Here is a 25,370-nt window from a genome sequence, read left to right as displayed (position 1 = left end):
AAAATGAAAGCTGAAAAAAATATATTTACGCACTTCTAAAACGGTAGATGCTACAATATTAGCATATTTGTGCTATATGTCCAGTGATACCACATATTTGAAAGACAGGGTGGCCTTGTCCTCGTTGATAAGAACCTCTGGAGGGATGAAAGTGCTCGTGCTTCTTTGGGGATGCTAAAGTTGAGGCATGAATAGCAGGAACATGGTTGTTGCCATTGAGATTTTAGGTCTCAATGCGTCCTTCATGTGACAGGAGTAATGCACTGACATCAGCAAAATTAAGAGAGTCGGTGCGTTAGGTGATCTAAACTCCCATTGAATCATACTAGATTCCTACTCCTCCAAGGATGTATAAAATCTGATCTTCCTCCATGAGGTTGCACGGACAATGAGCAACTCCTGGCAGGCTTCTAGGCGGGAGAACATGAATGAACCGATATTACACCAGAAGGAGAGGCTCATCACATAAGAACTCAAAAGTTAAGCGTTCTTGACTTGAGGCAATTTTGGGATGGGTGAGCTCCTGGGAAATTTCTCAGGGTTCGTGTGAGTGAGGACATAAGCACGCTGGAAAGACCCGTCTTGGTACAGTGAGGATAGTCGTCGAATCTGGGGCACTACAGTAGGTATCAGAGCCGACCTCTCCGAGTACGATGTGGTTCGGGGACGAACCAAGCGGAAGCTGGTGGACATGTGAGGCCTGGGGCCGAAGAGGGCGGGGGGTGATCGCCGGTGCCATGAGGTTGCACGGACAATGAGAGGCTCATGGCAGGCTTCTAGGCGGAGGGAAAATGAATGAACCGATATTACACCGGAAGTAGAGGGATTCCGAAACTCTTCAGGTGTGGGACTGTACAGTTGAAAGGGCTTAAAAGATTTGATATGTACTACTCATATCAAGAAGGTGCATCTTCTTTTCGGTAGCTCATCACATAAGAACTCCAAAGTTAAGCGTACTTGACTTGGGGTATTTATGGGATGGGTGACCTTCTGGGAAATTTCCCATACTGCGTGTGAGTGAGGACATAAGCATGCTGAAAAGATCCGTCTTGGTACAGTGAGGACAGTCGTCGAATTTGGGGCGTTACAGCAAGTGTATCTATATAGTTTTTCATCTTGCTGAGATAGTATTTCATGGTTATTTTTCCTTTCTTGAGTGTTTGTAATTGAAGTTTGTAGTGCATTACTCGTGCTTTTGTTCTTGAGGCAAACAAACGGGTGACTCTTCCCCAAAGTTGGGATGAAGTTTCACATCCCACCATTTGGCTTTGCACTGCTTCTGCCATGGAAGCAAGAAGAAATGAGAAGAGTAGTTGATCTTTTCGACACCAGGAGATGTACTGGGGATTGATTGTTTCTTCCCCGCCGTTGGTAGAAACAAGATAAGGAGGGATTGGTGGGTTGTCGAGGATGAAATTTCCAGCCCCAAACCTCGAATGCTAGCCAGAACTTGTAAGTTCCACAGCAGGTAGTTATCATCATTTAACTTTTCTGAGGTAATCAGATTTGCTGGGTTGAAGATAAGGAGATTGGGATTAGAAGGAACACTGTTAATGGACGTTGAGGAATTGGCCTCCGCCATCTTTTTCCAGCTCTGATACCAAGATAGAAAAGCTCAAAATTTGTGAATTTAAAACACGTTATTCATTGCTGTTGATCTTTACATTTATAGCATACAGCAAATGAAAGAATGACACATGGATTTGTTCTTGCAACTAATATGCCAGACAATCATTCTATTTGTTAGATTCGTAAGTGCGCATTCATTAGCATCTTCTTGATGGGCCAGGCTTTGAGCATTTGATTATGGACCAGACTTTGATAATTTGATTATGGGCCTTGAATCTTTGTTCTCTTAACTACGGGTCAGTTGTGGGTTCAATTAATTATGCTTCGACTTCTTCTTCACTCACTCATGTTCCTATCGAGGCTTCTCCTAATTCCATTCCCGGGTCCTTCAGAAACAAGGGTTTTAGAAGATTATCTTAATGCTATGAGTCAGAATGGTTGTGGAACATGTTCTTGGAATGACTTGGGATCCTTCTTTGAGAGCTACTATATTTTGACGCCCTGAATGCGGTGAAATTTTTGTGAAAGCTGAGAATTTGGAGCTTCATCAGTATGTCAGGTATGATGTAAATTTTCTTTGATGTTCTTCAACTATATGGCGAAATGGGAAGGATATGAAGGGTATCTGAAGCTTTAAAGAAGATTTACTTTTTTCGTTAGATTTTAACGTCAACATGATTGCGGGAGTAATGAATTTAGGAAATATTACAAAAACAAAAGACAGTTGTGAACCCATGGTTAGTTGTATCCCTGAACCATTGAGGGTCACAGAAGCACCGATTTACTTGTTCCCGTTGAGATAATAAATTCAATGAGTTGAATTTATAAGAAATCAATTTGATATGATCAATCGATAAGATTATAAATAAAGTTTATAAAAGCTTATATAAATTTTGAGAGCATGACTGCTAAAGACATTCAAAGGAGTACACCTACCTTGTTTAAACATTGGTGATCTCAAAATTAAAGTGTGCATCATAATAACAAACAAGTTGAAATTGTCAAATCGATGATATTGGATCGTCGATCGGGATTATGATGAGATTAATATAATGGGAGCATTGATCATGAGCTTATAAGAATATAAGCTCATCATGCTAATTTATTAAAGTTTAAATGGACTTTAATAATTAAATTATATTTTAATTGAGTTAAAATATAGCACATTAAGTTTTTATAAAATATGGTATTGATTTATGAAAATATTCAGGATACCATTATTTTAAAAACTTGCCCACAAAGGAATATAATATTAATGCATAATATTCTCAAAATATATGTATTGATTCGAGATTGGCAAAAAGTTGACATGTATTTAGAATTTTTAATTAACTTAATTAAATAGATTATTTAAGTAAATTGAGAATTAGAAATAAAATAATGATTTTGATTCTTATTTTAAATATGCCGGCATCCGAAAGTTTTTCATAAGAATATTTCATTAACTTAATTAATTGGATTAATTAAATAAAAGAATGATTAGTATAAAATTGAGGATTTCTTATCCTTATTGATAAGCATGCATTCGAAAGAAAACTTGGGCAAGAAGAATTAAATTTCGGCTCCTCCCAAACTTCAAAACCGATACTCTCAAAAATCCTTCTCCTTTGCAAGAAAAATTCGGCCAGTCCAATTTTGAGAGTTGTATCGATTTTTAGTGTTCTATCTCTACGCAAAAATATCTTCTATTTTTCTACTGCAATTTAGAATAGGAATAAATATTCCAATCGTGGACCGAGTTAGTAGATCGAAGAAAGTTCGTAGAGATATACAACAAGAGCTCATCCGCTTATACCGGAGTAGTTGAAGCCAAGTGAAAATTGTTCACTAAAGATATAAACATTTAAACTCCCTATGTATGATTATATCATTTAAACCATACGACTGTCCAAAAATTATTTAGAATGTCAAAAATAGAAATTTTTAAACTTCCGCTGCGTTTTGGACACAAGAAAACTGATATCTAACAGTGGTATCAGAGCCAAGTTCTATTTATCATATGGTTTAAATCATGTTGAATAATATTTCAAATTACACAAGAAAATTTTTCAGAAAATTGATGCACCATAAAAAATTTTATTTTTATCAGATTTTTGAAAAAAAAATTATATATATATTTTCGAATCTGCCCGGAACTGTTCTGGGCAGACCGTGCGTGCAACGAGCAAGCAGCGCGCGCGCGTAGGAGCTGCGCGTAATGTCCGCGCAGTGGGCACGCGGCCTGCGTGCAACGTGCGTGCGGCCTGCGCGCTGCGCTCGCCACTGCCCGATACTATCGGACAGCGCGGGCAGGTTCCCGGGAACATCTCGCGTACCGTACTGAGTAATGGGCTTAAATTGTTTGGGCCTAGGGTGCAATTTTATGATTTTCAGAATTTTGAACAAAATTTATATTTTAAGAAAATTAGTTCAATTTTTCTTTTGAAAATTAATTTTTGGAAAATTAATAATTTTCTTGTAAAATAAATAATTAGAATATGATTTTTATTATTTATGGTAAAAGTAAGTTTTACAAGAAATCAATAAATTGAAAATTAAATAAAATATGTTTATTTAATTTATTAATTCTTTCATAATTGTGGTGGTTAGTGATAATATTATTATATGCATGTTTTAATCAATTAATTAAATTCTCTAAGTTAATATTTGATATTAAATGCATGAAGGATGATCGAGAACCTTGACCAATGTGTTAGGTGTATGTTAGGATATTGTACAGTTTTAATTTATTTTGTTAATATTTGATATTATTAAAGTGGGTCTGGTTTATGGCACGTTCCCACCCCATGAGATGTATCCCTTATGTGACATGGCTGTTTAAATGTAATTATTAGAAATAGTGGGAGATCAAGACTGGAAGATGGTGGGCCCGATGCACAAGATGAAGAAATGTAAAATATTGAAAGCTTTTGTAATAAGTTGCATTTGCATCCCTGCATTCACCTAGGTTTTGGATCTGGATTCAAAATTTATATCAAACTATAAAAGTAAAAATTAAAAGAGTTTAATTTATTTTTGCATTCCATCAACTGTGGTTGCATGTTAAACGCTACCCGCAGACAGTGTCTGACTCATATTATTGGGGAGGTTTGGACGCCGGAAAGCTGTGAATTCCATTGAACATATGATGTGAATTGAGTGGAACTCCCATGACTTCTGAAACGTCTGCTAATATTTTTGCTTAAAAAGTACTACAAAATTTTTTCCTTACATATATGTAAATATTTTGAAAATACCTTGTACCATTATAAAAATAAACAAGCAACTAACATTTCAAAATCAGAGGAAAATATTTTAAATCGTAAAATCGACAACGTTTTACCAAACCTAAAAAGCAATAAACTTGAAAAGTATCATTCTCTCAAAAACCACTCAAAGCATAAATAAATGATCTTAAAAATATTTTAACGTAAATCGTAAACTTAAATCATAAGTGTGGAAAAGTAGAAGAGCTAGTCCTCGGGTTATGTGCACCTTCAGTCCAGTCAGGTCAACCATCAAGACCTTCAGTAACATTAACATCATAATCACCTGCATCCATCACATCTAGTGAGTCTAAAGACTCGACACCCCATAATCTTGATAACAAATAATACGTATAAAACCACATGCAACAATGAAAATAATTTTACGTAAAAATAACATTTTCATGACATGCATAACATAAACGTCAACCTTTTCTTTTTCCTCATTTCATAACATATATTCATTCATCATGATCATAAATATTTTTCCTTTTTATTGAATTCAGATCGTTAATTGACTTTCCTCATCCTTATAAAGTCGATGGATGCATCTTAATTAACCACAGTACTGGGCGGCGGGGACATCAACGACACTCTCTCGTCAACTGAGCCTTGGCCTATCCTCATCGAATGGAAATACGATCGCCGGGCTCCCTCTGGGGCCTTCTCCCATGAATGGGCGCCCTCTGGTCATTTTCCCTCACTATATCCCCATTTTTATCCTCATATCCTGAATAATCACAATTACTTCACTTCCTTCAACGTTTTACATTTTCATCACTTAAAAAAATCATTCATTCAATATCCTTTTTCCTTTTAAAAACAAGCATGCAACATGTTCTTTTAACTTTATCGTTTCATCGTAAATTCCATAAACCTTTAACATAAACATTTTAGCATATAAAAATCTTTAAACATTTAAATTAATCAGAATAGCATATAAAACAGCATTCAGAGCACTGCCATGACGTTTACTAATTTTTAGGTGCAAAAAGACTGTTTTACCCCTAGACGTAAAATTTCACGTTTTTGACTTTTTCTTAATTTCATTGACTCTAACATGTCCCAAATAATTATTTAGGCTTATATTAATTTTTCCATAATTTTATTTAGCTTAATACTAGAATTTTTAATTTATCTTTAATTATTCGTTTTTACGGCGTTTTAACCCCGAAAAATCCTAAACTTTAAAATAAAATTCCTAAATTTAAAAATTAGACTTTTTATATTATTTTAGCCCTCGTGAAGCACGACTCGACCCCCGTTAACGGTGTTTCGATTTTATTTCCAAAAGAAAAACCTAGCCGAGCCCAACTTGGAACACACGATCCAACTTTGATTTTTCTCGAGCCCGGCTCGAACCACCCTGAGCCAAACTCGAGCAACCCTTTTTCTAGACCCTATTGGACCCTTAGCACCCTTAAGAACCAACCTAGGACTCAAAACCGAACCACTCTTCTATGTGCTTGCTGTGGCTGAGAGTCCTTAATTGCATGGACTTCACGTTTGTGCGCCTAGGGCCTGTCCAACGAGCCCAGCCCCTGAACCAGACTTTGAAACACCTTCCTAGGACCCTAAAGACTCACCCTAGCCCAGCCCCTGAACCCCAGACTGAGCCTCCTTCCCTGCGCAAGCCACAGAACCCTGCGTGTTTTTCCAGAAGCTCTCGGGTGGGAGTCCTAGCATGCTAGGACTCCTCCCAGCCCTCTCGACTCGAGCCCTAACGTGGCTAGGGCTCTTCCCTTGACTCAACCAGACCCTGGCTAGCCCTAGTCCCAAGCCAAGACCAAGCCAGCCACTAATACATGAAAAACCGAGTCCTATGATCACCTTATACCCGATTGTGGTTCCAACTTGTTTCCAATTCGTGTGCAGCATGGTGTCGTGCATCCTAGGTTTCTTGTGTCATGTAATAACCGTGCCCTTACCCTTCCCAATCATGGCAGCCCCTTAACCACATAATATACATGTTTTTGGACCATAAACCATGCTTTAAACATCACATATGCTTGAAAAACGAAAATATAGCCAAGTGCTCCTTGTTTTTCATACAAAACAATTTTAAATAATTACTATGGTGTGAAAAATAAAAAAAAAGTATGGCGTGCTTTTGCGTTTTAAACGCATGAATATTCGATGGTGATTGAAGAACGACGACGATGAAAAACCCTAGACTGGAATCCTTAAGAAACTGTGGCCACCTCTTTATGAATTTTGTTGTGCTCGTGTGTTATGAGGGAGGGGAGAGTTTGGATTGTATTGGGAGAGTGGGGCGTGGGGTTATGGGGAGGATTTGGGGTAGAATTGAACTTTAAATATTAATTAAACTACCAGTAAAGCTTAGGCCCAATAAGTAAGTAATTTTTGCCCAATAGTGCTTAATTAAGCTATTAAAAATAATTTTGTTTACTATAATTTGTGAATTTATTAGCCGGGTTGTCAATACGGAGTTTTTGTTGAAAAGCCAACACCGATAAAAGTTACGTCCCGACGTGTAAAATCACCTCAAAACTTCTTATTTTCAAACTTATGAAAAAGCATCAATCCTATTTTAAATAATTAAAAACAATTATTTAATAAAAACATTTTCTATTTTTCAGCACTCGGTCTCCGTTCCTCGATCTCAACTCGAATAATCCTTAAAAATACAGTTTTATGCATAATGGCAATAAAATCATATTTTACATATAATCATGTATGTCACATAATTAATTAAACAATTAAAATCAATTAATTTGCCATTTTTCAGATTTCTTAGATTTGCATGCAGTTGGATTACGTCGTCTTAATTTTTGGACCTTACAACTTCGGCTCATATTATTGGGGAAACTTATTGCGACCGTCTACTACAATTCAATATTGATGGGTTGGTTTGACACGTGAAAATAAACGGCGTCATATTATTGGGTCCTTATTAAACGTGAGGCAAAACACGCGGAGGTTGCATAGGAATGCAATATGATTCTACCTTTTAGAAATTATAATTGGATGATATTATTCGGGATTATAATTTTCTAATTGGGCTCTACGTGCCCACTAAGGAAATATGATTTCCCTTTTTCGTCAGAGGACGGTGGAAATGTCAAAATAGTGGGGGGGAAATTTGTTGGGGATCGATTTAAAGTTTAGAGGGGGGTGAATAAACTCATTCCTTTCTTTGACGTTTCTGCAAAGGTGCTAGATTCTTGTTAGAGATTATAGCTTATCTTGTTCGAATCTATTTTCAGCTGATAGGATCGGTTGATAGGTTGAAAAATGTTTAGAAAGGGGGGTTGAATAAACACTCACGATTTTTATAATCTTTTCGAATGAAGTGTCAGTTCTGTGCAAAACTTAAACTAGGAATCTTGTCAGTCAATGACAATCAGTTTAACTGATAACAGTTGCGGAAATAAACTGATTGAAAGATAGAATAAATAACTGAAGTAATAACACGAAGATTTATGGATGTTCGGAGAATGAAATAACTCCTACGTCACCCCTTCTATCACAAGGATAGGATATGCACTAAAAGACTTTGATCGATACAAAACTTGTACAGACCCACTTCAGTTTGGACTTAACACTGCCAAAACTGAAACTCTTAGTTTTCTAAATATCTCACAGTTCTCGACTGAACTTAGCACAACTGATCTAGTTAAGATCAAAATAAACAATACAACGATTTGTGCTTGTAAGCTCGAAAGGTAGCGTCAAATGCTACAAATAAATCAGATAAGCATGAGCTTTTGATCTTTGAGTGAGAGTTATGATTTCAGCAGGGTAACAACACGCTTGAGAATAGATAGATCGATTAGGTTTTTGCTCAACTGCTCTTCTCACCTATTTATAGGCTTCTCTTCAACGGTAACATTAAATATAATTTGAATCAATATATCCGTTGATTGTCACGTCAATATTCTTCTAACAATCATACACTGTAAGCTCTGAAATGCGGCGTTCCACTACGAGTTGCAGTTTGCTTTGTACTGTTGTCGGTTGAATGTCCTTTTCAACTGATGAAGTGTACAGCTGAATGATCAGCTGATAAGTAAACGCAGTTTCCAACTGATCAGTCAGTTGTCTTTGATACTTTAGTCCAGCTGGTTTCAGTTGCCTTCGATAAACTGCGCATTAATCTTCAGTTGGGCAACTTGTCAGTTCTTTATCAGTTAGTCCAATAGATTTAAACAGATAGTTTGTCAAACCACCGAAATTAAGTTTCCAACACCAGCAGATCAAAATAACTTGTGCGGAAACGTTCTGATGGTATAAGGTGAAAATAATAAAATAGTAGGCAGTAGACAGTAGTTGTTTCTGGAAGTTCGAAGATGAAATCTTCTATGTCTCCTTTTCTTCTGTTTCCAGAATGTATCACTAAAAGACTTTGGTTTTTATAGTACAAATCTTGTACACACCCACTTCAGTAGGATTTACCCTTCGTCTACTGAAACTCTTAGTTTCACAACACAATATAATGAATACAACAATGTTCTAGAAAAGACTCTTATCTAGATTACAAACTATTCTCAATAAGATTTAATAAGGTGAATAGCTTGTGCAGAGATAAAGAAACAGCAGCGCAAGACGATCTCAGAAGATCAGATATCTGCTATAAAGAGTGTGCTGCTTTTCTGTATATTGAGCTTGAAGATAAAGAGTAGTTCTTGATTGCTCAAAACAACGTTGGAATTATAGACATAAAATGTGTTCGTTGTTGATAATAATCATTGTTGTCCATATTAGATTGATCCTTTAATATATGAAAATCTTGAATCCAACGATTATAAACAAAACAACTTCTTTGACTCTGAGTGAATCAGCTTTATCACCGAAGAAGAGTCCTGCAAAAAGCTTCAGAATAGTTAGTCTTTGTTTTATACCAAAACTAGTAAGGCGTGTTAAATGTCTTCGTGCATCATTAGATGATGCAATTAATACTAGTACTATGTAAGGTAACGGTAACATTAAGACTTGTAACGATCAAACAAAAAACGTTAAGTTCTGCTTCTGCTTGGGCTACGTTCTGCTTAGCTAAGAGATACCGATAAGTACTGTTTATGTTTTAGCACTACGAGTGCTTCTGCTATTTATATTTTCCTCTGTTTTTACTATCACCACCTACTGGTTTTGACTCTCATCACCACAATTAAAGTAGGTATACCAATTTCCCCCTTTGTGGTGATGCCAAAACCTAGATATTAATAAGCAGATAGAGTTTATAACAAGATAATCGATAAGCAAATAAACAATAAAAAAATAATTCGATGTAAAAGAGCTTAATCGGTGCCAATGTCTCTGAAAATAGTTTCCTCGTTATGAGGATCTTGATCTCTGAAAGATGATTCCCCCTTTTTGGCATCACTAGCCTGAATTCGAGTGAGCAAATCATCCACCCGGCTAGTAAGGGTATGAATTCCATCATTTAGCATCTCCAGATACGGTGCTTGGTTGGAACCTCATTCAGTAATAGCATGAAGATATTGAGATTGGGACTCAATCTTGGCATCAATAAGTTCGAGCTTCGAATCCATAGCTGCAACGTTGTTGGATACTGAGAGAATAAAGGATTCATGGTCGGAGATAGTTTTGGTTATCTCAGCCTGACCGAGAAAAATGTTACTTTGATTAGTGAAAACAGAGTTCCTGAAGATGCTGGTTTCAACATTCAGCTTGGCCAAAGATTCTGCCATGTGAGTGACTTCCTTAGAGATGTGGTCACGGAAGAATTTAGTAGCACTTACTTCACTAGCACGTTCATGAGACAACTGTTTTATTATCTCTGAGAGATTGTTAAGATTTCTTCGCAGAACATCTATCTCAAATTCAAGAGCATATTATTCTTCTGGGAATGGAGATTTCTCTTGAAGACACTGCATGATGTCTGCAATTTGAGCAATGTGAGCAGCTGAACCAGAGGGAGGGACAATCAATGCAGTAGAGGGGACAACTTCTGGTTGAGCAGTAGATGGAGCTGTTGCTGGTGCTACAGAATTTCCTTCAGGAGCAGTAGGTTGTTCAAGTGCTGCACTGTCTTCTGGTTTGTTTGTATCTGTAGCTGTTTCGGTGGTTTCCAGGGCTCAACAGCTGGATTTGGTTCAGATGGAACATTTAACAGATCTTTCATTTCTGCTTGATTTTCATCAGAAAATTTGTCCAAATCTGGTAGTGAAGAGGATGGAGCAGCATCTGATTCTTTCATGGATTGTTCTGTTGGTTGTGCTTCTGGGTTTCCTTCTGGAAGTACCAAGTCGACAACCAGATATGCTTCTGGTACAGTAGGAGTTGGAACAATCGATTGAATCACTTCATCAACGAACGCCAGGTCATGAACAGAAATTAATGATGAAGATTTAGTTGGCATTATCGTAGATGCAGGAGTACTGGAAACTTTAGCTTCAGAAGGAGCTGTAGTCTTTTCCTCAACTGGATTTATCTTGAGAATAACTGGGACATGACCTACTCTGTATTGCAGAGTCTGTGCAAAAGATTGTTCCTGAGCTAGAACTTGCTCATTCAGGAATCTCAACCGGGCAGTCAAAAGTTGGATGACATCTTGATCGTGAGCAGCAGTAGGATCCGTGGAATCAAAATTTGACTTACGAGTCTTCAGAACATAATCCAGCTTCTGAAGCTTGAGCTGATCAAGAATGTAGTTTCTTCTGTTTATAACTTCAATTACATTTCTGGTTTTAGCAGAAGCAAAGACTTGCATCTCATTTTTCACCATTTTGGCATAAGAACCTGGAGTTCTTAAATATGTGATGGGGTGAAAAACTCGAACCTTGAGCCAGTCATAGAAGAAAATCATATCCTCACTGGCAGATTTTTCGATTTCATCCAGGTGAAGATCAAAAGCTGTTTGAACAGATGATTTGGCACCATGATCTTTTGGTTCTTCAACGAGTTTACCTTTGCCTTTGTCTGAGGAGACAGGTAGCACTGGTTGAAAAGCAAAAGACCCTGCGAGGGATTCTCTAATTACAACTCCAGTTGAGGTTATGAGGGTTTGAAATGAAGCTGAAGTAGTTGCAGTAGGAATGGTTGTGGGGTTTGAAGAAAGGATAGAGACTGGTTTGGATGAGGTGACGGTTGGAAAAACTTGTCTGAAAGGAACAGTATCAAGATCAGTAAGGGCTGCTGTCTTCTTGATACAGATTGTGGTTCGTGGTTTCTCTTTGGTTGGAGTGGCTGGGAGTGAGGCTTTGGTGGGGGCAGCGGATTCTTCTTATATGGTTTTATCGGAATCAGTCAAGACAACAACTCTTTTCCGCTTGACTTTCTTCTAAGGTTCTTGAGCCTCAACTTGATTATCACCAATCTCCTTTTTGATGGCAACAAATTCTTTCACAGTTGGTTTTTGCCTTAATGCGAGCACATTGTTAGCATCAGCCACGGTAACATACGATCCTTCCTGTTCCGACGTAAGCGGAAAACCAGCATCCTTCAACAACTTGCTGATTTGGACAGCAAAACCAGTACCCTTTCTTAAAATCATGTCCTTCATGATTTTAAATAAGAAGCGACTCCAATCAAGTTTTGCTTCAGAAGTGATGAACATCATCACTTGGACCTTTTCCTTAATCAATTTATCAAAAGTTCCAGCTTTTACCAGAATTGCCTTCACAACAATTGTAAAGTCCAAAATTAAGACGACGTAATTCAACTGCATGCAAATCTAGGAAATATGAAAAATAAGTAATTAATTGATGTAATTGCTTAATTGATTATGTGACATGCATGATTATATGTTAAATAGGATTTAATTGTCATTATGCATAAAATTGTATTTTTTTAAGGGATATTCAAGTTGCGACCGAAGAACGGAGACCGATGGCTGAAAAACGTAAAATGTTTTTATTTAATAATTATTTTTAATTGTTTAAAATATGATTGATGGTTTTCATATTTTTGAAAATAAGGAGTTTTGAGGTGATTTTATACGCCGGGACGTAAATTTTATCGGTATTGGTTTTTCAACAAAAATACGAACTTTTGGGCGACCCGGCCAATAAATTCACAAGCTTATTTTAACAAAACTATTTTTATATTTTAATTAAACTTTAATCAAGCACTAGTGGGCCTAATTTTGGGGCTTAATAGGCTTAAGCTTAATTAAGAAATTTAATGGTATATAATATGTAAAACACCCCAAACTCTACACAAAAAAGACACGCCTCAATTTTTAGAATTTTGGCATACCAAAACACTCCATAAATACACGGCTCACACACAACAAATTGAAGAGGAAAAATTCGAACAAGCTCAAGGAATTCAAGCCAAGGTTCTTGTCCCGTTCTTCGCAATCGCCAACGATTTTTCGTGTGTTAAATACGCAAAGGCACGCATGTTTCTTTCCTTCAAAACATCATCACACCATAATATGTTTTTTTTATGCATGAAAAATATGGGAAACAAGTGACACTTTTGTGTATTTTCGTTTTTGTATACCACATGAAATTTCTAGCATGTTTTTTGATTCCAAATTCATGTTATTATGTGTTTAAGAGAGCTTCCATGATTAGGACACAATTAAGTATTGTTTTTCATGAATTTAGAGTCCTAGAGCATCACCTAAACACCACACACGATCAGGAAAACAATCGGAAAGCAAGTTGTTGTCATGTGAGTATAAGGGTTCGTTTTTTATTCTTGATGGCTCGGCTGGGTGTTGGCTGGGACCAGGGGTTAGCCAGGGCTGTGGGGGAGTCATGGGTAGAGTCCTAGTATTGCTAGGACTCGAGTTAAGTGGGCTGGGAGGAGTCCTAGCCAACAAGGACTCCTACCCGAGAGATGCAAGTGGGGGCGTGCAAGTTCTGTGGTCTGTGCGGGGTTGTGCGCTCGGCCAAGGGGGCTTGGGCTTGCTTAGGTCAAGCAACAGGGGTCCTAAGAGGGTACTTGGAGTGCGGGTTCAAGGGCTGGCTCAGTGGTTTAAGTCCTAGGCGAGTAACTAGAATCCTTGTCAAGGGTGAAGTCTCGGCCACTTCATGCAACAACTGGTTAGCTTCGGTTCTGCGGCTAGGGGTCAGGTCCGTGAGTTCCTAGGGTCCAGAGGGGTGGCCTAAGGGCTTGTTCAAGGTTTGGTTCAACATGGTTCGAGGGTGGCTCGAGAAATCGAAAGATGGCTCGGGGTGCACTTTCAAGGGTCAAGTTAGGGTTTTCAAAACTAAATAAATTGAAAGACGGCTCACGGGGGTCGAGTCGTGGTTTACAAGGTCTAAAATTATATAAAAAGACTAAGTTTTAAATTTAGGAATTTTATATTAAAGTTTGGGATTTTTCGTGATTAAAACGCCTTCAAAACGACTAATTACGAATTAATTAAAAATTCTAGTTTTTAAGCTAAATAAAATTATTGGAATAATGATTCAAGCTTAAATAATTATTTGGGACATGTTTGAGACAACGGAATTAAGAAAATGTCAAAAACGTAAAATTGTACGTCCATGGGTAAAACAGTCTTTTTACACCTGAAAATTAGTAAACGTCATAGCAGTGCTCTAAATGCTGTTTTATATGCTAATATGATTATTTCATATGTTTTTGAATTTTTATATGTTAAATAATGATTTTTAAATGTTCATTAATTTTTATTGTTTAAATTGGACATTTAAAAGATATGTTGAATGCTTGGTATCAAAATAAAATGATATTATATGCATGTTTTTATTAAATGGTGGAAATACGACATGTTGAAGGACGTGAAGGGATTGTGACTAAATATGTTGATATGTTGGAAATATCGTGAGGATTATGGTCCCAGTGGGAGCCCGACGATCGTGTTTCCTTGGGTACGGATACGAATACGAATACGTTAATATGTTAATACGTTGGCAAGGCCCAATTGACCGGTGAGAGTGTTGCTGGTGTCCCCGCCGCTCAGTACTGTGGTTTTCTCTAGATGGATCAATCGCTCAATACGATTAAGAATACGAGTCACAATCACGATCACAATTCAACAAACACAAATATGAATATGAATATGAATATGTTAATATGAATATATTGATATGGAAATGTTTATGAAAATGTTTAAATTTAAAGTTATGCATTGTTATTAAAATATTATTTTAAGTACAAGTATTTTTCAGTGTTGTATGTGAACTGTATTACGTATTACGTGTTATCAAGGATATGATGTGTTGAGTCTTTAGACTCACTAGGTGTATTTGATGCAGGTGAGTTTGATGGAGGTCTTGATGGATGACCTGACTGGATTGAAGGTGCACATAACCCGAGGACCGGCGTTTTTACTTTTTGCATTTATGTTTATGAATTACATTAAAGATTTTACGACTATTTATTTATGTTTTGAGAGATTTTGAGAGGTTTAGTATGGGCTACGCTTTTCAACATTTATTGTTTAGGTTTGGTAAAACGATTAACGATTTCATGTTTTAACTATTTCCTTTGGATTTTCGATTACTAGTTGGATGTTTTATTTTAAAATGGTGCAAGGTATTTTCAAAGTATTTATATATGTATATGTAATGGTCGAAATCTTGAGAGCTTTAAAAAAAAAATTCTAGTACTTTTTAAGAAAACTATTAAGCAGACGTTTCAGTTGGTATCAGAGCAAAGGTCCTGTAAAGGGTTGTGCCCATCAGCGCCGGAAAGATCAGTCGTCAAGCCTCAATTTGTAAGTTTTGCATGCTTTATATGATTTAATATAATGTTACCTGCATGATGACATGGATAATACGTTTACGCTACATGTTTACTAGCTTCTTGAGTATATATGTTTTGCATGCTTAAATTGCTAAAATAAATAAGGATATGTCATATGATTAGAGCACTTAGATTTAAATGCAAGTTTGTTACGTTAGAATTTGGAAAACGCTCAGATAAAATGTCTCCTAGACGTGCCCCTCTTAATGAGAATCAAGCCGAGAACAGTGTGAATCATCAAGGGAATGCACCCCCACCACCTCCTCCAGGGGATGTTGCTACTCGTGCTTTAGAAGGGATGGCTCGTCTCTTCGAGCAACAGTTACAGTAGTTGCAATTGCAACAGCAGTTACAGCAGATGCAGCAGGAACCTAGGCCACAACACGACATATATGATCAGTTCCGGAGGCTAGGGCCGAAGGAATTTTCTGGCACTACCGATCACTTTGCTGCTGAGAGTTGGATTCGTTCACTCGAGGTACAGTTTCGCTATATGGATATGAGATATGCCGACCGTGTGAGGTGTACTACTTATCTGTTTAGGGATGACGCTTCTTTATGGTGGGAAGGAGCCGAGCAGGGTGTTAACCTTGCTACACTTACTTGGGTTCAATTCAAAACGATATTTTACGAGAAATATTTTACTGCTGATGTCAGATGGCGATTAAAGAGGGAATTTATGACTCTCCGTCAGGGAGACGCTACTGTTGCTGAATTTGTGAAGAGATTTGATAGGGGTTGTCAATTTGTACCCCTTATTGCCAGGGATGCTGAAGAGAAGCTGAGACACTTCATGGATGGTCTACGACCCACTATAAGGAATAAGGTTATGATGATGCGTCCTTTGGATTATGCTACTGCTACCACTTATGCATTCCAGTCTGAGCAATCCTTGAAGGACATCGAGTTTGAGTGACAGCGCAAAAGGGAGCAACATCAGAATAATAATCAACCAAAAAACAAGCCATATGAGGGTCCTCCTAGACCTCAAGGGCCTCAAAAGCCCCAAGTTCAAGTCAAGAAACAAGCACCACAAAAGCCTCCACCTGCAGCACCAAAACCTGCAGAAGGACAGCCATGCAAGAAGTGCAATCGACTAAACTATGGACCATGTGTGTGAGGTACTACTAAGTGCTTCATAGGCAAGGAAGAAGGACACAAATTAAAGCCGTTGATTGCTCAAAAAAGAATGCACCTACTATGGGACGAGCTTATGTTATGAATGGTGAGGAAGCTGAGGAGGAGGCAGACACTACGCTTATCACGGGTAACTTAGTCGTTTAAAATTTTTACATTGCTTTTATTTTGCATGAAATGTTAAATTAGTCATTAGATTTGAAGTGGGGACAAGATTTAACCTAGTGAAAATTGGGTTGCATGTTCTACAATAGTTGGACTTGAGATATGAATTTAGAAACCCTAGAAGTGATATTTATTTTGAGCCTTATTTTATGCAAAGGATGAAATGATTCCAAATAAAAAGTTCTAGGGCCAAAAATCTAAAGAAGATCATAATCAAGGGTTGATAGGGGTTTCAAAATTCTTAGAGGGGTCAATGTGCAATTTTAGAAAATTATAAGGTCTCAAAGGTAATTTTCGATAATTAAGGGACCAAAATTTAATTAACCGAAAGATAAAGGACCTAGCGCAATTTCAGAATTCTTAAGGACCACAAATCCAATTTTCGAAATTTAAGGGATTAAAATAAGAATTTTCGAAAAAAATATAAGGGTTAAATTGCAATAATTCGAAAATTTGGGGACTAAATTGCAAATTTCAAAAAAATGAAGGTCTAAAATGCAATTTTTCAAGATATGCTTAAGATCAACGTGTAATCTACACATAATTTTGGGAAATTAATGATAGTAAATCCTTAAGCTTCAACACGAAAAGATTTTAAAAGACGTTTTCGCCGCAGGGAGGATTATCATTCAAGGAGTAGCTACCTATGCATTGTTAGATTCAGGAGCTACACATTCTTTCATATCTGAAACCTTCATCAAAAGACTGAATATTACTCCTCAAGATATGGGTTTGGGTTTCAAAGTTTCTATTCTTTCCGGTGATCAAATTCTCACGTCTAAAATTGTCAAGAATCTGGAGCTTCGTTTATGCAAAGATGTGGTTCGGGCAGATCTTATTGTGCTTCCTATGCCTGAATTTTATATTACACTTGGAATGGATTGGTTATCAGCGAATGGAGCTTTGATTGATTTTCGTCGGAGATCAGTGTCTATTCGACCGTCTACTTTGAGGCGGCGAGGAACAAGTAAATGCCACACATTATCTCTTGTCTATGTACGAGGAAACTTGTTAAGCATGGATGCCAAGATTTTCTAGCATGTGTCACTATCACACATGCTCCTATCAGTCAGAAATTGGAGGATGTTGATATTGCCAGAGATTTTTCTACCGTCTTTCCCGAAGACGTTTTTGGTATTCCACCCGATCGTTAAGTGGAATTCTCCATTGATTTAATGCCGGGAACTGTTCCTATATCTAAAGCGCCTTATCATCTAGCACCTGCCGAAATGAAAGAACTAAAGGACCAAATCCAAGAATTGCTAGACAAGGGTTTTATTCGCCCTAGTTATTCTCATGGGGCGCACCGGTAATATTTGTGAAGAAGAAAGATGGTAGTATGCGTCTTTGCATTGATTATCGTGAGCTTAATAGGGTCACTATCAAGAATAAATATCAACTGCCAAGAACTGAAGATTTATTTGATCAGTTGCAAGGAACATCGATATTTTCTAAGATTGATCTTCGTTCTGGATACCATCAGTTGAAAGTTAAAGAGTCGGATGTTCACAAGGCAGCATTTCGTATGAAATATGGGCAGTATGAGTTTATGGTCATGCCATTCGGGCTGACCAATGCGCCAGCGATCTTCATGTATCTCATTAATCGCGTATTTCAGCCGTATCTGGATCAGTTTATTACAGTCTTCATTGATGATATATTGATCTATTCGAGGAATAAAGAGTAGCATAGTCGTCATTTGAGGAAATCAACGCAAGTACTGCAAGATAGAAAGTTATATGCAAAATTCAGTAAGTGCGAGTTTTGGCTTGATAGAGTGGCATTCTTAGGCCACATCATTTCTAGTAGTGGAGTGGAAGTCGATCCAAGTAAAGTTGAGGGAGTGAAAGAGTGGCCAGTACCGAAGAGCGTTGCCGAGATTCGCAGTTTCTTGGGACTAGCTGGCTATTATAGCAAATTCATCAAGGGATTCTCATCTATTGCAGTACTTTGACATCCTTGACTAAGAAAAATGCAAACTTTATATGGGGGTCCGAGTGCCAAGACAGTTTTGATAAATTGAAGCAAGCCTTGATATCAGCGCCAGTGTTGTCTATGCCATCGGGGCAAGGAGAGCATGTTCTTTTTACCGACGCTTCTAAACTTGGTTTGGGCGCAGTTCTGAAGCAAATTGACCAAGTTATAGCTTATTCGTCGAGACAGTTGAAAATTCACGGGAAAAATTACCCTACTCATGATCTTGAGCTTGCAGCAGTAGTTTTTGCATTGAAGTTTTGGAGAAACTACCATTATGGGAAGAAGTGCAAAATATTCACCGATCATAAAAGTCTGAAATACTTTTTCACCCAAAAGGAATTGAATATGAGACAGCGTAGATGGCTTGAGTTAGTAAAGGACTACGACTGTGAGATTAGCTATCATCCGGGGGAAAGCTAATATAGTAGCAGACGCATTGAGTCGGAAAGCAGTAGTTATCACTCATCTATCACTTCAAATACCGTTGCAGTCCGAGATACAGCGGTTTGAGCTCACAGTTTATGCTAGGGGCGAGGTCCCTAACCTTGCCACATTATCAGTACAGTCGACTTTGAGAGATAGAATCTGTGATGGACAGTCTACCGATGAGCAATTACAAAAATGGAGAGCTAGAGATGAAGCCAAGGGCCGGAAATTATATTCAGTGGTGGATGATATAGTTCGATATCGAGATCGTTTATGGGTTCCTAGTGACGATTCTTTGAGAGTTCTCATTATGAAGGAAGCTCATGACACACCTTATTCAATTCATCCGGGAAGCATGAAGATGTATAAAGATTTGCAATTGTTATATTGGTGGTCAGGTATGAAGAGAGACATTTTGAGATTTGTATCCGAGTGTTTGACTTGTCAGCAAGTTAAAGCAGAGCATCAAAGACCAACGGGGAAACTAAAGCCACTTCCTATTCCCAAGTGAAAATGAGAAAATATTACTATGGACTTTGTTGTGGGATTGCCGAAGACAATTAAGGGATTTAATGCCATATGGGTGATAGTCGATCGTGTTACGAAATCAGCGTATTTTCTACCTATTAAGACGACATTCACCATGATTCAGTATGCAGGGTTTTATATTCGAGAGATAGTTCATCTACATGGGATTCCTATATCTATTGTTTCTGACAGAGATACGAGATTTACGTCATCATTCTGGAAGAGTCTACATGCAGCGATGGGGACCAAATTATTATTCAGTACAGCATTCCATCCTCAAACCGATGGTCAGTCCGAAAGAGTTATTCAAATTTTGGAAGATCTACTACGAGCTTGTGTTATTGATTTCCAAGGCAGTTGGGAACCAAGATTACCTCTAGTGGAGTTCACCTACAATAATAGCTATCAATCATCAATCGGGATGGCTCCTTTTGAGGCACTTTATGGAAGGAAATGTAGATCTCCTATTCATTGGGACGAGGTTGGTGAAAGAAGAGAGATCGGTCCGGATGTGATTGAAGAGACTGCCGAGCTTGTAGTCAAAATTCATGATTGAATGAAGACTGTACAAAGTCGACAAAAGAGTTATGCGGACAAAAGACGAAGAGACTTAAAGTTTGCAGTGGAAGATCATGTATTTGTGAAAATACCACCAATGAAAGGCGTTATGCGTTTTGGCAAGAAAGTCAAGGTTAGTCCAAGATTTATTGGTCCGTTTGAGATTTTGGAAAGGATTGGGACACTAGCGTATAGAGTGGCATTGCCACCAATGCTTTTCGGAGTTACAATGTGTTCCATATTTCAATGCTACGGAAGTACATGTCGAACACATCACATGTGCTAAATTATGAACCTATACAATTGACTCAAAATATGACTTATGAAGAAAGACCTGTCCAAATCTTGGCAAGACAAGAAAGGAGACTGCGAAACAAAGTCATTCCAATGGTCAAGGTCAAATGGCTGAATCACTCGGAAGAAGAAGCTACTTGGGAAACCGAGAGGGACTTGAAGAGTCGCTATCCAGAATTATTCGGTAAATACTAATTTCGAGGACGTAATTTTATTTAAGCGGGGGAGTAATTGTAAGGTCCAAAATTAAGACGACGTAATTCAACTTCATGCAAATCTAGTAAATAAGAAAAAATAAGTAATGAATTGATGTAATTTCTTAATTGATTATGTGACATGCATGATTATATGTTAAATAGGATTTAATTGTCATTATGCATAAAATTGATTTTTTTAAGGGATATTCAAGTTGCGATAGAAGAACGGAGACCGAAGGCTGAAAAACGTAAAAAAAAATTTATTTAATAATTATTTTTAATTGTTTAAAATATGATTGATGTTTTCATAATTTTGAAAATAAGGAGTTTTGAGGTGATTTTATACGTCGGCGCGTAAATTTTATCGTGTTGGTTTTTCAAAAAAAATACGAACTTTTGGGCAACCCAGCCAATAAATTCACAAGCTTATTTTAACAAAACTATTTTTATATTTTAATTAAACTTTAATCAAGCACTAGTGGGCCTAATTTTGGGACTTAATGGGCTAAAGCTTAATTAAGAAATTTAATGGTATATAATATGTAAAACACCCCAAACTCTACACAAAAAAGACACGCGTCAATTTTCAGAATTTTGGCACACCAAAACACTCCATAAAAAAACGGCTCACACAAAACAAATTGAAGAGGAAAAATTAGAAAAAGCTCAAGGAATTCAAGCCAAGGTTCTTGCCCCGTTCTTCGCAATCGTCAACGGTTTTTCGTGCGTTAAATACGCAAAGGCACGCATATTTCTTTCCTTCAAAACATCATTACACCATAATATGATTTTTTTATGCATGAAAAATATGGAAAACAAGTGACACTTTTGTGTATTTTCGTTTTTGTATACCACATGAAATTTCAAGCATGGTTTTTGATTCCAAATTCATGTTATTATGTGTTTAAGAGGGCTTCCATGATTAGGACACAATTAAGTATTGTTTTTCATGAATTTAGAGTCCTAGAGCATCACCTAAACACCACACACGATCAGGAAAACAATCGGAAAGCAAGTTGCTGTCATGTGAGTATAATGTTTCGGTTTTTATTCTTGATGGCTCGGCTGGGCTTTGGCTGGGACCAGGGGTTAGCCAAGGCTGTGGGGGAGTCAGGGGTAGAGTCCTAGCATGGCTAGGACTCGAGTTAAGTGGGCTGGGAGGAGTCCTAGCCAACAAGGACTCCTAACCGAGAGATGCAAGTGGGGGCGCGCAAGTTCTGTGGTCTGTGCGGGGTTGTGCGCTCGTCCAAGGGGGCTTGGGCTGGCTTAGATCAAGCCACAGGGGTCCTAAGAGGGTACTTGGAGTGCGGGTTCAAGGGCTGGCTCGGTGGGTTAAGTCCTGGGCGAGTAATTATAATCCTTGTCAAGGGTGAAGTCTCGGCCACTTCATGCAACAACTGGTTAGCTTCGGTTATGTGGCTAGAGGTCAGGTCCGCGAGTTCCTAGAGTCCAGGGGGGTGGCCTAAGGGGTTGGTCAAGGTTTGGATTAACATGGTTCGATGGTGGCTCGAGAAAATCGAAAGATGGCTCGGGGTGCACTTTCAATGGTCAAGTTAGGGTTTTCAAAACTAAATAAATTGAAACACGGCTCACGGGGATCGAGGCATGGTTCACGAGGGCTGAAATAATATAAAAAGACTAAGTTTTGAATTTATGAATTTTATATTAAAATTTGGGATTTTTCAGGATTAAAACGCCATCAAAACGACTGATTACGAATTATTTAAAAAGCCTAGTTTTTAAGCTAAATAAAATTATGGGAATTTTAATTTAAGCTTAAATAATTATTTGGGACATGTTTGAGACAACGAAATTAAGAAAATGTCAAAAACGTAAAATTGTACGTCCAGGGGTAAAACGATCTTTTTACACCTGAAAATTAGTAAACGTCATGGCAATGCTCTAAATGCTGTTTTATATGCTAATATGATTATTTCATATGTTTTTGAATTTTTATATGTTAAATAATGATTTTTAAATGATCATGAATTTTTATGGTTTAAATTGGACATTTAAAAGATATGTTGAATGCTTGGTATAAAAATAAAATGATATTATATGCATGTTTTTATTAAATGGTGAAAATACGACATGTTGAAGGACGTGAAGGGATTGTGACTAAATATGTTGATATGTTTGAAGTATCGTGAGGGTTATGGTCCTAATGGGAGCCCGACGATCGTGTTTCCTTGGATACGGATACGAATACGAATACGTTAATATGTTAATATGTTGGCCAAGGCCCAATTGACCAGTGAGAGTGTTGCTGGTGTCCCCGCCGCTCAGTACTATGGTTTTCTCTAGATGGATCAATCGCCTAATACGATTAAGAATACGAGTCACAATCACGATCTGAATTCAACAAACACGAATATGAATATGAATATGTTAATATGAATACGAATATGTTGATACGGAAATTTTTATAAAAATGTTTAAGTTTAAAGTTATGCATTGTTATGAAAATGTTATTTTAAGTACAATTATTTTTCAATGTTGTATGTGAACTGTATTACGTATTACTTGTTATCAAGGATATGATGTGTTGAGTCTTTAGACTCACTAGGTGTGTTTGATGCAAGTGAGTTTGATGGAGGTCTTGATGAATGACCTGACTGGACTGAAGGTGCACATAACCCGAGGACCGGCGTTTCTACTTTCCGCATTGAAGTTTATGAATTACATTAAAGATTTTACGACTATTTATTTATGTTTTGAGAGATTTTGAGAGGTTTAGTATGTGCTACACTTTTCAACATTTATTGCTTTTTAGGTTTGGTAAAATGATTAACGATTTCATGTTTTAACAATTTCCTTTGGATTTTCGATTAATAGTTGGATGTTTTATTTTAAAATGGTGCAAGGTATTTTCAACGTATTTATATATGTATATGTAATGGTCGAAATCTTGAGAGCTTTTTAAAAAAAATTCTAGTACTTTTTAAGAAAACGATTAAGCAGACATTTCAACAATATCAGCGAGTACTTGGTACTTCATTTTCAGAAGCTTCTTAAAAGAGGAGGGAGAAAGTTCCTCTCCAGAAGCCAAGAAGGTGGTAAGAGCAGTAGACATTTCCTCCTTAGTAATAACAGAACGTTCAAAGTTACCTGAGAATGGGAGAAAGAATGTTGATCCCAGAAGTGCAGGATCGATGTTTATTGACGCATCTCCCTGAGAGTATACGATCTTTCCATCCTCAAAGGTTGCTTTTGCATAGAAGTCCAGGAGGGTGGTCTTGTAAATAATTGCGGGTGATTCCATAAATTTTATAAGACCAGATTTCTCAATGGCCATGAACATTTTAACGAGATTTTCATCCTTGATGGTGAGTAACAATGCGAAGTTGACTTGATAAGCATTGAGTATATAGACTCCAGCCATTTTTCTGTAAGTGAGAAGGATTCGAAGTAGATTTTGTAGTCGAAAGAAATTCAAGAGAAAGCACTAGCAAGTATGCAACAATCTGTAACGTAAAAGTGAAATGAGAGAGAGAAGAGGCAGTTATATTCAAAATGTACAGCCATCAGTGAAAACATAAGGACACGTGTGAATATGTTTACTGTGAGATTTGAAAAGTTAAAAGTTGAGTGTCAGTTGAACCAATGATTTTAAAATTTTAAAAATCAATAAAAGGAGAGCTGTCCAAAGAGGTTACTAAAAATTCAGAAGAGGATTTTTCGTTTTATGATAATACCTACTGAAAGTGATAAAGTACTGAAATATATCCAGCACTTTTGACAAAGTCAAGTAGACACATTGTTTCATCGAAAAGACAAATCTTCTTATGACTTGAAACGGAAATATTAGTCAAAATTAAACAATTTTCCCCCAAAATTAATGCAAATAAACAAATATTAAATGCGAAGATTGAAGATCGAAGGAAATAACAGATGACTCTTGATATTCTTCCAATAGGAACACGCAGGAGGTGAATAGTCAAGTGACTCTTCAACTAGCCCGAGGATAATTATAAATACCTGCAAAGATACAAACTAAGTCATTTTAAACATTTAACAAATGGATAATGCAAGCAGTTCATCAGAGTCTGCTGCGGAGTCGGATAAAGCAAGGGAGTTCCAAAGACAACTTACGACGTCCCGTAAGATGTTTTAAGACATCGTTCTTAATAGGATGAAGACTTGGAACAAACTTCTTGATCTGTAGTATGAATAATCAGTGAGATTATTCTATATTATTAGATTGAAGCTGCGAAATCATCCATTTCACCCATGATCATGAGAAGAGAGAGGGATGATTCCAGTAGGTTCTAGTTAGGATTTCTACTGTAAATCTCAATAATGCTAATATCAACAATTGTAATTGCTTATATATTGTAACGCATATAATTTTATGAATGAAACAGTTCATTTTGCTATACTTCTTGTACTACTTTTACTTAGGTTATCTACTGTTTCTACTTAATGCATAAAAATCAGAAGATAGTAGTCAGTAGTTACGACAAATCAATTAAACAAAGAACATTTCGAAAATAAGAAAACTTAGTCTCAGGAAGAGTTTTGTAAAGATATATGCTGCTTGTTGATCAATAGGGACATATTCCAGACAAATTTCCTTCTTCTGCACATGATTTCTAATAAAATGGTGTCTGATGTCAATGTGCTTCGT

Source organism: Primulina tabacum, chromosome 9 (genome assembly GCF_025594145.1).
Source record: "Primulina tabacum isolate GXHZ01 chromosome 9, ASM2559414v2, whole genome shotgun sequence".
NCBI classification, from domain to species: Eukaryota; Viridiplantae; Streptophyta; class Magnoliopsida; order Lamiales; family Gesneriaceae; genus Primulina; species Primulina tabacum.
This window is presented reverse-complemented; position numbering follows the sequence as displayed.